We start from the raw sequence: 15,829 nt of genomic DNA on the forward strand, positions 1-15,829 counted from the left end.
AACCCACAAATCTGATTAAAACCTCAGAAACTGAAGTTCCAACGACTATAATACGTTTAGTTGACAGTTATGATGAGAGTTCTGAAGATGGTTTCCTTGGAGAACGCTCACACCTGAGAAGATTTCTGCAAGCTGCCAAAGCTCCAAAAGAGGGCTCCCCAACACTGAATATGAATTTTCTGTATCTGTTCCAAGTCTCATTTTACTGACAAGATTTTTCTTAACTTTGTGTCTTTCAGTAGAGTCATGCAATAGGATCTCTTCAAAACTCAAACTAATTCAGAATTATTGGAGAGTAACTACTAATCAAGCACAACTCTAGTTTGACAGTTTCATCAATAAAGTGCCATTACAATGCTGCTCACTTAATTGCAATATCAGCGAGAATAAACGTTTTGTACATACTTTTACTAGGAGAGAATCACACAATATTTCCTTTATTATTATGGTGTATGCAAAATGGACAAATGTAAAACTAATTTAGGAGAATCTCAATAAGCTCATACTGATGTTACATGTTTAATAGTAAGGTCATACTGATAAGGTCATACTGACATCACATGTTTATTGTCAAATAGTTTTTGTAATGCCATTTAGCCTGAAGATGAGGTATGCCGTCGAAACATGTCGCTAAATAAATAAGTAATACAACAGTTAACTAAGTTTGTGACTGGTAGTGGTAATTTAAAAAAACCTTTACATATTTCTTGAGACAGTCACGGTCGAAAAATAGCCAAAATGGCTTCAAAAGCACAGTATTTTCTTTACTCATCGTGAACTATCTTCTGATGGAGTTGAAAATACGATTTCTTTAAATGATGTTGGAAATCCTACCAAAACATTTCCCCAACAAACGCACACAGCAACAGCTGTGAAAAGTCGTTATAATTTGGTACGTTTGCCAACATTCAAGGCTAATTCACTCCTGATTCTATCACAAGGTGAAAAAACGAGTACCAGTATACAGAAAATATTTTGCATTCAAAAGTTAAAAAAAAAAGTCACTCCACCTTCAGACCACGAGTGTCCTACCGGTACCATCCGAACGCCGTGTCACCCCCAGAGGAGGATGCGGATAGGAGGGGCATGGGGTCAGCACACCGCTCTCCCGGTAGGTATGATGGTATTCTTGACTGAAACCGCTACTATTCGGTCGAGTAGCTCCTCAGTTGGCATCACAAGGCTGAGTGCACCCCGAAAAATGGCAACAGCGCATGGCAGCCTGGATGGTCACCCATCCAAGTGCCGACCGCGCCCGACAGCGCTTAACTTCGGTGATCTCACGGGAACCGGTGTATCCACTGCGGCAAGGCCGTTGCCCTATTCAAGAGTAAACACAAATTAAATATTTTCATTTCTACATAGCTGCTCTAGAAGACTCGCTAAAGTGAAGAAATATAATGACATGAAAGAGGAACATTGGCCATGCTGATGCTGAGAAGTAATGAGATAATGTTCATAATGTTCTTCTTTTGTTCGTCTGGCAAATAACCGACTTACAGGGGAACACTCACGTTACTTGATGTGACGTTATTTCTTGGTCAAAGAAGCTTGAGAGGCTTAGCTCAGAAAATTGGAGATTCAGATAATGAAAATTTCCTCAGAATATTTAGAGATCTTGAGTCGCAATGATCCAGTTCTTCCTAAACACATTAGCAAGGTCAGAGACCGACAAGAAGCTGGAAAGTGTTTACAAGTGCATTGTCAGTATATGAATTTATTTCTTGTTGTGCCCATCATGTTAGGGATGTGCTCTTGGAACCGACAGAAAATTAGAAGCATTACTGAATTATTGCTTATCCCGCTCCCGATCTACATCATATTGAACAAACAACATTCATCTTGCATTATATTCACTTCAAGAAGGAAACTGATAAATATGAAATACATAAATGAACAATTTTTGGAATTCTTAGATAGTAATCAGAAAGTAAGAGTTGCTATTGCATATTTAATTCAGTCAAAACTTGTGAGACATTCAGTTCCTGTCAGTGAATGCCGTGGACAAGATTATAATAACGAAAGTAATATTAGAGACTCTTATAAAGAAGCTCAGGCATATTTTCTTCAGTGAAATCCTTTTGCAAAATTTTCTCTGTGTGCTTGTCATACACTTATGTGAAGTTCATGTAGCCGATAGTGGTCACGAAGAAGATACATTTTTCGGAGTGATTCACCTTCTTTAATAAACTGTCCAGTAGCAGCTCAAAAAGATGGTGAATTCTGAAACAGTGTCTTAGAAGCTCTTTATATTCAATGTCTGATACCTTTTGAAGTACTCAGGTCGTCGCTGCAGTAATTTGATAAAATTGCCATTGCTGTTGAAACTGATAGTAAGTTAAATTTGTCAGCTTAAACACGTTCTGTGGTATGCGATATTTTGAATTATGTGAGATCATTCAAGTGCTTAATTATGGCATCAGTTTATCTAAGGTTGTTGGTACCAACTGACTACAGGAGAAAATCACAGTAAGCTCGAAATACTACCATTGATGTTATGGTCAGACACTCTGAGAGCTTCAGTAAAATCGGGACCCATTCTCCCCGATATAAAGTTGTTGCAAGTACAATTAAACTCGATCCTGAATTTCTGGAGGTGCACACTAGGAAGAGGAAATCATTTCATGATTAAATCAGGAATGAAGTGACAGGTGTGAATTAAGAAGACTTAGTCAAGATAAACTTATGCCATTATTGCTTTCTAGTTTCTAGCTTTGAAAACCCAGTATGAAACAGTGAAGATATTGGATAAAACATTTGGGTTTTACGGAAATACTCAAATCTGACTGATGATCATGTCGCTGAGGTATGCAAGTTAGTTATCAATAAATACCATAACGATGTTACACCAGATTTAAAATAAGAAATTAAATATTTGAAAACAAGTCATATTTAAAAGTTAGACTGGATTACTTTGGAACCTTTGGAGCTCTTAAATAGGACGAACGATGCCGAAATTGTAAGCTTGTTTCAGAATGTATGTGAAGTTATGCGAATATTTTACCCTCTTCCAGTGACTGCAGCGAAGCAGAAAGTCATTCATCACTCTGACTCGTTTTTTAATTTGTCTCAGATCAACTGTGCATTAACAATGGCTCACAGATATAGGAACCTTGGCAACTGAATATAATTTCTGATGCTGTAATTCAAACATTTCCTGAACCAAAGGTTCGCAGAGCGCCTTTGTCAGTATTATAGATAAGTAGGTTATAATATGCTACCTGTTGCACAACTAATGACGGCTTACATGCAATTGGACTGATGTCTATTTACTGAAATGTGTGGACACGCCATGGAACGAGTGGCAACAAAACACTCCACAGTGTTATAGGCACAAGAAATTTCGTCAGTGTACAAATGAGTACAATACTCAGCCTTTTGTTTTAAAGTGGTGTGAAAGTAAATTAAACCACTTTAAAAAATGTAGTATACATCTATTTTACAATAATTCGGTACTGAATAGCATGTGAAGCCGAACTTGTAAGTTTGTCGGTCTTATCAATTTTCTCCCTTGCCATGTAGATCATGGTTGAGCTATCACCCAGTTCCCTATCTGTTATGGTCTGGGTCCCTGGTTACTGTTTTCGTCACCACCTTTCAAACCAATTTGTTACTACTCGTTCAGTCTTCAAACCCATGAAAGCGACATGGCGTTAGTATTCTTTCTCAGTTTATCTATAACTGTAATTATTCATGATTTATCTGACTAGTGTGTTAGTTCTTTCAAACGCGCAGTGGGAAACTGGAAACATCGTTTAAGACTATTTTTTGTTTTACTACATCCCAAATAATTTTCGTTGTAACAGAACATTATACAAGGTGTATGGCTGTTACTAGTTGCCTGAAATAACAGAGGGCATGAAGTTAAATATTAGTTTTAATAAAGCAGTGTCCAGTAATGCATCGTCTTGGGCATGCACTGGGATGAAAGAAGCTGTATATTGTAATAAAAGTACAGGAAGGACTTCATTGCAAAACAAATGTGAAATTTAGAGCATGATCTTAGCAAGGGCACATCAAGTGGGTATGCTACTGTTTTCTTTCGAAGAAATTATTATAATTAAATACAATGAAAATTTCAAATATATTTATAAATGTTGTCTAAATGTAAAGCTGCCGCAACCTACACTAATTCTGATTGAAAATATGTGCGTGGGAAGCAAAAATGTGAATGCCGGAATCATGCTGGGAAAAAAAAATATTACGCAGGATGTTAGGAAGAACCCGGCTAACAGCTGGTAAAATTGTTGTTTATTAAAACCATGAACAAATAAGTAAACATGATATAAGGTTAACACAAAATCGTTTGCTTTACTCTTTTTCTCAATACCTTGCTCATCGATATTATTCCACTGAAAATGCTCAGCTTACTTCTGGTTTGTATCATAAAAGAGTGAAATTGTTATTAGAAATATTTTAATGAATTTCCAGTCATTACAATTTTACCTAATCTTTGGCAGTCAATACAAGTGCTTTTCAGGCATGTTAAGACCCTTTTTAGCCTATTTTTTGTTACTGCAGTACCACTTTGGGCATCTTTATATGGGCTTTAAGTGCAAATTATACAGACACAGCGCGTCATAAAGTTTTAGTGGTAAAAAAATGCTAAAAACACAATTTGGTGTCCTCAGAACCCTTGTGATGACCATAGAACACTTGCCAAGTGTTCACAATGTCAGTTAAAACTAGTCTGGATATTCCGTGCATATTGTATTGCGTAAGTACGACAGCTTTGAACCTCTGGATCATGGTAACGGATAGTGATATGGAAGAAAGCTTCGACGTTGATTGAGGATATCATCTTAAGCACATACGGTAAAATTTTCTACGATCTACCATCAATATAAATTATAGAAGTAACCATTCCCAGAACTGGTAGTTTTGGTAGACAAAAATCAGGCTTTTCAGGTGTATCTTCATAAAGGTTACAGCTTATCGAAAATGGGAAACATGGGATTTAAGGATGAATACCTAGAGAAAGTACAGTAAACATTTGAGCAATATGCAACTGTTAGCTATTTAGATGATTGCGACCCATAGTCAAAAACGGCTAATATTCGGTTTTTGCGGCTTTGGTTCAAATGGCTCTGAGCACTATGGGACTTAACATCTGAGGTCATCAGTCCCCTAGAACTTAGACCTACTTAAACATAACTAACCTAAAGCCGTCACACGCATCCATGCCCCAGGCACAATGGCCGGCTTTTGCGGCTTTCTGCGTAGGTTTGGTAGCTTGAAACTCTGGATATCGGGAACAGATAACGATATGGAAAAAAATTTGTGTCATCTTAAGCACATGTGGTAAAATTTTTGACGATCTGACATCAATAGAAATTATAGGAGGTATCATCCCCACAACTGGTGCATTTCGTCCACAAAAATCGTGGTTCTTCAGGGTACCCTCTGGAATCGCCATTGAACCAATAGCGCTTTTGTTAGCCGCCTACTTGCACAATTTGCCTGGGCTGGAGATGGTGAGTAATTTTGATATTTGGACGCTGTAGATACGATAGTCATAATGTGCCACTTCTTACGGTGGGTATACAAATGGTCCCTGGGCCGAGGCCTATCCAAGACATCCCTTATCTCTGTGATCAACAGAACCCGAAATATGACCGATTGAAAAATGGCATTTTCTTGTGCGGCTTTTTTGTGGACAAACCGATCTCCAATATTCTACGAATTTCGTTACGTTTAATTCATGTCAATCCTTCTTTAAAACAACAATAAAATTGGGCTACTATGTTTGGAGATGGAGCCCAATCACACATTTTGCCCCAGGTCCAGTCCTGACTCTCAGTCTCCTTGAAGAAGCTACAAGAGAGGCGTCGTTTCTGTTGAAATGCCTAGAGCATATGTTTCAAGAAGAGATGGTAAGCGTATGACTTCTTCCCAAATACGTCTCGTGAATTGATTAAGATGAGAAAATCAGATAAATTAGATTCTATACAGACGTCTACTGACAATCACGAATGGGACGGGTAAGGCGGGATAAGGCAGTGGTGCCCCTGGCTTAGTAGTATAGGTGTAGATACCATTCTGTAACAATTGTGGAGCGATAGGCTGGTGTATTGTCTTGCTAATTGTGCAAATCTCTTGTCGGTTGTAGTTCGCAACCAAATTGATGCTCGTGATCAGCCAATACGTTCTAGCATCGTCCACCAGCGAGAGACGATAACAGACCTATCAGGAGACCCCGTTTATAATCCATGTAAGCATGCTGTATCTCACACAAGACTAGCTCCACCATTGGTTAAATGGGACTGTCAGCAAGCCACATTCGTATCCTCATGTGATTTTCAACATCCTCATAACCTGCCATTTGGCATGTACCTCGACTCGCCAGCCGAAGCCACCTTTTTCCACCCTTAAGTTGTACAATGAGAGTGTTTCTAGTCACACTAATCCCTATTCCCTGTGACACTGGGTTACAAGTTCACTTGTTGAGCAGTAGCTTCTGTGCTCCATAGCACAGGGGTGATTCGAATGCTCATCAACTTGCTTTCATAATTCGCAACATTTAATGGAGTCCTTGTCAGGAATTTGTTTTAGCCCACAGCAGTTAGCTCACAGTACACCCCTGACACAGAGACCCGTGAAGAGCCCGTGCTTGCACTCCCTGGAAATGGAATATCCCAGGCACCCACTGTCTGACCCCGATCAAATGTACTTACAGTGTGCCTCTTGCTCATCATGCGCTCGACCATAGCCAAAGGTCGTTACAACGGGGCTCGCAATCTTCTCCGCGCAGGGCCCACGAGAAAATCAATAAGTCAATGAAAAGGTACTCTCCAAAGTCTTAACTTTCTTGTGTGTTATCGAGAGCTTGCGTGTATTTAAATGTACAGTTAAGAATTATTAAACCTGTCCGAAATAGTAACTCGCTCCACGCCGGAGACGGACGATGGAACGCGTAAAAGGCTGGGGCCGCAGTGGCATTGACTTCGGTGGATTTCACCGACGACCGACATCGGCCGAAGACGGCTGATCTTTTCAAATGAGGACGCCAATATGAGTGTGGCCACGCTGTAGCCGATTTCATCGTCCGAACGTATACACTTCGGGCGAGTCGGTGAAATTCAAATCAGATTGTTTTCTTCAGTCAAATCTATCGATTCTCTCACATATGGACTGTCAGAATCTGATGTAAAGTTTGATCCAAGAAAGAAAGAGTTTGTGGCGTCCTGCTGATAAAAATATTATAATCGGGATATAGTTCAGAATTTATGGACTGAAACCGTAGGTTTATTGGAAACCACAAGTAGGCAAAATCTTTATCGGAACTTTTAGGTGCAAATTATAACGTCAAAAAATAATTCCTCTAACGCTAATCTGTGGTGGGAGAAGAGAAGTGGTGTCACAAAGTAAAGGAGTTTTCAATTTTTGTGGTATAGCGGTTTACCCTTCATCGCATATATTCGTAAAACACATCTGATAATTCCCGTAACTGATTGCAGAATGTACAGTACTTTTCAATACAGATATAGCTCATTTACATGCATTCGGCATCTTTTCAATAGCAAACGCCAAATTACAGCATTCGTCTCCACGCACAGAGGCGGGCGGTATGTATCCCACCTTTGGAGATTAAAATCTGACCTACTTCACACATAGAACAGATCCTAACTTAACCTAACCTCCTTGACGCCGCCACAAGCTGACGAAGGAGACTAAATGCACCGTGACGAACCTGTCGGTCTATGTCATCGTTCAACCTCTGGCAACGGCGTCTGACGACTGTTGACGGTGCCACTGAACGCAGCATACTAGACCCAAGGCAACTAGAAACAATTAGGTAAGCCGTTTTAAGAGACAGTCTTCACTCCTTCCGATCTGATCATGTAAGCGTAGAAAAGTTGTGGAATGATTTCAAAGAGATACTATCGACAGCAATTGAGAGATACGGGGTGTTCAAAAAGTCCCTCCGCAGTGCCGTATGATTGTTAGCCGCGCGTGCCGAATGATTGTTCGCCTGCCTGGGTTACTTCCTTCAAGTGGACTCTCCCAACATTCCACTATTTCGTTTATCTCAGCCAGCGTCAGTAGTATCCTTGGCGTGTGTCGTTACGTGTTGACGTCAACGTTTAAGTTTACTTCCTTTGTTAGTTTGTTTAGTTTTTGTCACTGTTAAAATGCTAACCTTTGAAGAACGTGTGTTTTTAGTCGAACAAGTGTTCAAAGCTGGCGGTAAATACACAGTTTCAGTTCGTCAAACATTTAATTCAGTTTTTCCGGAGACAACACTCTCACATCGCAATACTGTGCGAGATTTGATTAACAAATTTCGAAGTACGGGTTCAGTGACAGATGCACCGAGGAGTGGTCGTCCTACCGTTTTGTCTGAGGATAAACTACTCGATATTTCCGATAAAATGTCCATGAGTCCGAACAAGTCAGTAAGAAAACTCGCCCAGGAAATCGATGTTAGTGTCGGAACGGCCCACACAGCTGTAAGGAAAAAAATAAGAACTTTTCCCATACAAAGTGACAGTCGTGCAAGAACTGAAAAATACTGATCATGGCAAGAGACCACTGCATTATTGTCAATGGGTCAAAAATTTCGTTCAACAAAATGGAAGGGATATTTTTAATGAAACGTTTTTCACTGATGAGGCGTGGTTTCATTTACCTGGGTACATGAACTCGCAAAATTCTCGTGGAGTACTCAAATCCATTGCGTTTTGTGAGGAACCACTTTATTCTGTGAAAATAGGAGTTTGGATTGCAATTTTTAGACGTCGGATTGTGGGTCCTATATTTTTGAACGAAACAATAAACGCACAACGGTACTGCAGTGATATTCTGTACCCATTCATAGGAGAACTTGTGTGAAATACTGAACGGTTATTTTCAACAAGATGATGCAACCGCGCATACAGCTCGCGTTTCAATGTCACTGCTTGCTGATGTTTTTGGTGATCGCATAATTTCACAGGGACTTTGGCCTCCACAATCGCCTGACCTAACACCACCTGACTTTTTCTTCTGGGGTGCGAAAACCGTCCAAAATCCATCGATGAACTGAAAACTGCAATATCCACTTTCACTGCTTCTGTTACAGAAGAAATGTTGCAGCTTGTGCTTGGAAACATGATTAGACGAATTGAATTGCGTATTAAACAACAGGGGCGAGGGAGGGGGGGGGGGGGGGTGACACAACATTTAATGTGAAAATCTGTAAGTAAAAATGAATATTCAATAAATTAATAACTTGTACTTCACTGAGTTTCATTTCGGTATATTCACTGCGGCATACGTACGGCACGCGCTGCTAACAATCATACGGCACTGCGGAGAGACTTTTTGAACACCCCGTATATACCACATAAATTAATAAGTGATGGTACTGATCCCCCATGGTACACAAAGCGGGACAAATCGCTGTTGCAGAAGCAGCGAAGAAAGCATGCCAAATTTAAAAGAACGCAAAATCCCAAGACTGGCAAAGTTTTACAGAAGTTCGAAATACAGCGCGTATTTGAATGCGAGATACTTTTAATAATTTCCATAACGAAACTCTGTCTCGAAATCTGTCAGAAAATCCAAAGAGATTCTGGTCACACATAAAGCACAGCAGTGGCAAGACGCAATCAATACCTTCACTGCGCGATAACAAAGGTGAAGTCACTGATGTGAGCTCCCTGCCGCCGTTGGATAAGCACCAGCCAGCAGCGAGCGCACTCTCAGCTCAGTTATTTGTTTTATAGTTTAATTCTTAATTTCTTTGCTTGTTTTTGGGAACTTGCATAGTTTAATTCACAAAGTTCGGGCGTATTATAGTATATGAGAGTTGTAGCATCGCGTTTTAGTACCTGAATAGTGTAAATTCGCGTAGTCGTCAGTCACCTGTTTTTGTTTTTAACGGCCAGTGTCGGTTTGTCACAGCCAGTGAGCTCCCTGCCACCGTTGAATAAGCAGCAAATGGCTCTGAGCACTATGGGACTTAACATCTGAGGTCATCAGTCCCCAAGAACTTAGAACTACTTAAATCTAACTAACCTAAGGACATCATACACATCCATGCCCGAGGCAGGATTCGAACCTGCGACCGTAGCAGTCTCGCGGTTCCGGACTGAAGCTCCTAGAACCGCACGGCCACCGTGGCCGGCGGACGAGCAGCAGCCAGCAGCAAGTTGCGCTCTTAGCTCACTTATTTGTTTTATAGTGTAATTCTTAATTTCTTTGCGTGTTTTGGGAAACTTGCATAGTTTAATTCACAAATGTCTGGCGTATTATAGTATTTGAGAGTTATAGCATCGCGTTTTAGTACCCGTATAGTGCAAATTAGCGTAGTCGTCAGTCACCTGTTTGTTTTGAACGGCTTGTGAGCTAAAAGAGGAAAAAAAATTGCTAGAGATGGATAGGGACTGCGCCTGTTGTATACGGATTCAGGGGGTAATTGGCCACAGCCCGTAAACGGCTGGAAGCTGTGTTGGCCGTGTTCGAAAGGGCCCTGGGCCGCGATGACATTGGGACACCCGAGGCGAGCGCTTTGGCGCCTCTGGAACCTGTAGCATCGCCTGGGATCTCTGATACCACTGCTCCGTCGGATTCAGACGTTCCTGTCGGTCGACACTTGCCTGACTGTGACTGCCGAACCTTGGCGGGGTCGCGAAATCCTGGGCGGAAGGCGAAAGTTGGGAAGAGGTTTGAAGTACTGCCCACTGCTGAAAGTACTTCTGAGCCAGCAAGGGCGGCCTCGCCTGTTGCAGCATTGGTCGGTCTTCCTGAGAGGTCCGGACGAGCGCAGAGTGTGCGATTGCTTTTCATTGGGAGCTCCAATGTTAGGCGGGTGATGGAGCCCCTTAGGTATATGGCAGCTAAGGACGGGAAGAAAGCCAATGTGCACTCCGTGTGTATAGCGGGGAGAATCATCCAAGATGTGGAAAGGGTCCTTCCGGATGCCATGAAGGGTACAGGGTGCAACCAACTGCAGGTGGTCGCTCATGTCGGCACTAATGACGTGTGTCGCTATGGATCGGAAGAGATTCTCTTTGGTTTCTGGCGGCTATCTGAGTTGGTGAAGACTGCCAGTCTTGCTAGCGAGATGATGGCAGAGCTCACCATTTGCAGCATCGTCGACATGACCAATTGCGGATCTTTGGTGGAGAGCCAAGTGGGGGGTCTGAATCAGAGGCGCAGACGGTTCTGCGACCGTGTAGGCTGCAGATTCCTCGACTTGCACCATAGGGTGGTCGGGTTTCGGGTTCCGCTAAACAGGTCAGGCGCCCACTACACATAGGAGGCGGCTACACGGGTAGCAGGGGCTGTGTGGCGTGGACTGGGCGGTTTTTTTAAGTTAGACAGTCTCGGAAAATATCAAAAAGGGCTCCAGTCTCAAAGGGTATAGGGCAAAGAAACGTCGAGAATCGACCAAGCAACAGTCGTTACTGTAAGTTGTCGTAGCTGTGTTGGAAAAGTACCAGAGCTTTAACCGCTGATAGAAAACACTGAATCGTTATAGGAGCAGAAAGCTGGCTAAAGCCGGAGATAAATTCTGCCGATATTTTTACAGAGGCGCAAACCGTGTTCAGAAAGAATAGATTAAATAAAGTAGGTGGTGGTGTGTTTGTGTCTGTTGGTAGCAGTTTACCTTGTAGTGAAGTTGAAATAGATAGTTCCTGCGAATTACTATGGGCAGCCGTACCAAAATAATAATTGGCTCCTTCTACCGACCCCCCGACTCAGATGATATAATAGCTGAACGGTTCAAAGAAAACTTTAACCTCATTACAAATAAGTACCCCACTCATACAGTTACAATTGGTGGAGACTTCAATCTAGCCTCGATTTGTTGGCGAAAATACATGTTCAAAGCCGGTGGTAGACAGAAAACATCTTCCAAAATTGTGCCAAATGCTTTCCTTGAGAATTACTTTGAACAATTAGTTCATGAGCCCACACGAATTGTAAATGGTTGTGAAAACACACTTGACCTCATAGCCACAAATAATCCTGATCTAATAGAGAGTGTCATGACGGACACAGGGATTAGTGAACACAAGGTCGTTGTAGCGAGGCTCAAAACCATATCAACCAAAACCACTAAAAATAAATGCAAAATATATCTATTTAAAACAGCAGATAAAAATTCGCTTGATGCCTTCCTAAGAGAGAGTCTCCAATCCTTCCAAGCTAATTATGTAAGTGCAGACCAGATATGGCTCAAATTCAAAGATACAGTATCGACAGAAATAGACAGATCCATACCGCATAAGTTAATAAGAGACGGGACTGATCCACCATAATACACAAAACACGTCAGAACACTGTTGCAGAAGCAACGAAAAAAAGCATGCCAAATTCAAAAGAACGCAAAATCCCTAAGACTGACTAAGTTTCACGGAAGCTCGAAATTTAGTGCGGACGTCAATACGAAATGCTTTTAATAGGTTCCACAATGAAACATTGTCCCAAAATATGATAGAAAACGCAAAGAGATTCTGGTCGTATGTAAAGTACACCAGTGTCAAAAAACAGTCAATACCGTCACTGCGCGATAGCGATGGAAATGTTACCGATGATGGTGCCACTAAAGCGGAGTTACTAAATACAGTTTTCCGTAATTCCTTCACGAAAGAAGACGAAGTAAATATTCCAGCATTCGAAACCAGAACAGCTGTTAGCATGAGTGACATAAAAGTAGATATCTTAGGTGTTTCGAAACAACTCATATCACTTAAGAAAGACAAGTCTTCCGGTCCAGATTGTATACCAGTCAGGTTCCTTTCAGAGTATACAGAGACAATAGCGCCTTTCTTAGCAATCATATACAACCGCTCACTTGACGAAAGGTCTGTTCCTAAAGACTGGAAAATAGCACAGGTCACACCAATATTCAAGAACGGAAACAAGGGTAACCATTGAATTACAGACCCATATCACTGACCTCAATTTGCAGTAGGATTTTGGAGCATATAACAGTAGTGACATCTGGCGTTCCGCAAGGTAGTGTCATAGGCCCTCTGCTGCTCCTGATTTACATAAATGATCTAGGTGATAATCTGAGCAGCCCCCTTAGATTGTTTGCAGATGACGCTGTAATTTACCGTCTAGTAAAATCATCAAACGATCAATTCCAATAACAAAATGATCTAGAGAGAATTTCTGTATGGTGCGAAAAGTGGCAATTGGCACTAAACAAAGAAAAGTGCGAGGTCATCCACATGGGTACTAAAAGAAATCCGATAAATTTTGGGTATACGATAAATCGCACAAATCTAAGGGCTGTCAATTCGACTAAATATCTAGGCATTACAATTACGAGCAACTTAAATTGGAAAGACCACGTAGATAATATTGTGGGGAAGGCGAAACAAAGGCTGCACTTTGTTGGCAGAACACTTAGAAGGTGCGACAAACCCACTACAGAGACAGCATAGATTACACTTGTCCGTACTCTGCTGGAATATTGCTGCACGGTATAGGATTCTTACCGGGTAGGATTGACGGAGGACATCGAAAAAGTACAAAGAAGGGCAGCTCGTTTCGTGTTATCGCGCAATACTAGTGAGTGTGTCACTGACATATTACGCAAGTTGGGGTGCCAGTCACTGAAACAAAGGCGATTTCTTTGCGCCGAGATCTATTTACGAAATTTCAATCACCAACTTTCTCTTCCGAATGCGAAAATATTTTGTTGACACCCACCTACGTAGGGAGAAGTGATCATCATAACAAAATAAGACAAATCAGAGCTGTAACGGAAAGATTTAGGTGTTCCTTTTTCCCACACGCCATTCGAGAGTGGAATGGTAGAGATGTAGTATGAAAATGGTTCGATGAACGCTCTGCCAGACACTTAAGTGTGAATTGCAGAGTAACCATGTAGATGTAGATTACAGTGCCACAAAAGCAGTGTTGAAACACGGTTTTCCGAAACTCCTTCACCAAAGAAGACGAAGTAAATATTCCTGAATTCTATTCAAGAACAACTGCCAAGATGAGGAACATAGAAGTAGATATCCTCGATGTCGCAAAGCAGCTTAAATCACTTAATAAAAGCAACGCTTCTGGTCCAGACTGTATACCAGTCAGGTTCTTCTCAGAGTTTGCTGATACAATAGCTCCATATTTAGCAACTATATACAACCGCTCCCTGACAGAAACATCCGTACCTAAAGACTGGAAAATTTCTCAAGTCACACCTATACCCAAAAATGGAAGTAGGAGTAATCCGTTGAATTACAGGCCCGCATCACTAACGTCGATTTGCAGTAGGGTTTTGGAACATGTACTGTATTCGAACATTATGAAGTACCTAGAAGACAACGATTTATTGACACATACACGGATTATTCAGAAAATACCATTCTTGCGAAACACAACTAGTTATTTATACTCATGAAGTAATGAGTGCTATCGACACGGGATGTCAAATTGATTCCGTATTTTTAGAGTTCCAGAAGGCTTTCGACACAATCAACTAAATAATTAGGGATTGCAATTACAAGTAACCCAAACTGCAACGATCACATAGATAATGTTGTGGGTAGAACAAACCAAAGACTGCGATTCATTGGCAGAACACTTAGAAGGTGCAACAGGTCTACTAAAGAGACTGCTTACATCACGCTTGTACGCCCTATTCTGGAGTATTGCTGTGCGGTGTGGGATCCGCATCAGGTGGGACTGACGGATGACATCAAAAAAGTACAAAGAAGCGCGGCTCGTTTTGTATTATCGCGAAGTAGGGGAGATAGTGCCACAGACATGATAGGTGTATTGGAGTGGCAATCATTAAAACAAAGGCGTTTTTCGTTGCGACAGGATCTCCTCATGAAATTTCAATCACCAGTTTTCTCTTCCGATTGCGAAAACACTCTGTTGGCACCCAACTCCATAGGGAGAAATGATCACGATAAAATAAGAGAAATAAGGGCTCGCACAGAAATATTGCTCGTTTTTCCCGAGTGCCGCGTGCCGTTCGACAGTGGAACGGTAGAGAGACAGCTTGAAGGCGGTTCACTGAACCCTCTGCCAGGCACTATTGTGAATAGCAGAGTAATCACGTAGATGTAGATGTAGTCCGTGGGGTCCCGCTGCTACTGACTATCACGTGTGATGTCACATGGAATACTGTTCTCGGGCACAAAGAGTTCTCCTTATGGGGCGGCCGGAACTGTATAAATCCATTTTATAAAATGAAGAAACTGCACAACAATTGCTTAATTCACATGTTTCGGAACGCTTAAAGCTCCATCATTTGGTGTAAACTATAATAATGAAAATACACTCCTGGAAATGGAAAAAAGAACACATTGACACCGGTGTGTCAGACCCACCATACTTGCTCCGGACACTGCGAGAGGGCTGTACAAGCAATGATCACACGCACGGCACAGCGGACACACCAGGAACCGCGGTGTTGGCCGTCGAATGGCGCTAGCTGCGCAGCATTTGTGCACCGCCGCCGTCAGTGTCAGCCAGTTTGCCGTGGCATACGGAGCTCCATCGCAGTCTTTAACACTGGTAGCATGCCGCGACAGCGTGGACGTGAACCGTACGTGCAGTTGACGGACTTTGAGCGAGGGCGTATAGTGGGCATGCGGGAGGCCGGGTGGACGTACCGCCGAATTGCTCAACACGTGGGGCGTGAGGTCTCCACAGTACATCGATGTTGTCGCCAGTGGTCGGCGGAAGGTGCACGTGCCCGTCGTTCTGGGACCGGACCGCAGCGACGCACGGATGCACGCCAAGACCGTAGGATCCTACGCAGTGCCGTAGGGGACCGCACCGCCACTTCCCAGCAAATTAGGGACACTGTTGCTCATGGGGTATCGGCGAGGACCATTCGCAACCGTCTCCATGAGGCTGGGCTACGGTCCCG

The 15,829-nt window shown here is 42.2% G+C and overlaps 1 pseudogene; it reads right to left on the reverse strand.

Moving 5' to 3' along the window:
* Positions 1–1,202: 1,202 nt before the first annotated feature.
* On the reverse strand, positions 1,203–1,320 carry LOC124723493 (annotated as a pseudogene).
* Between the last annotated feature and the right edge of the window lie 14,509 nt (positions 1,321–15,829).

Source organism: Schistocerca piceifrons, chromosome X (genome assembly GCF_021461385.2).
Source record: "Schistocerca piceifrons isolate TAMUIC-IGC-003096 chromosome X, iqSchPice1.1, whole genome shotgun sequence".
NCBI classification, from domain to species: domain Eukaryota; kingdom Metazoa; phylum Arthropoda; class Insecta; order Orthoptera; family Acrididae; genus Schistocerca; species Schistocerca piceifrons.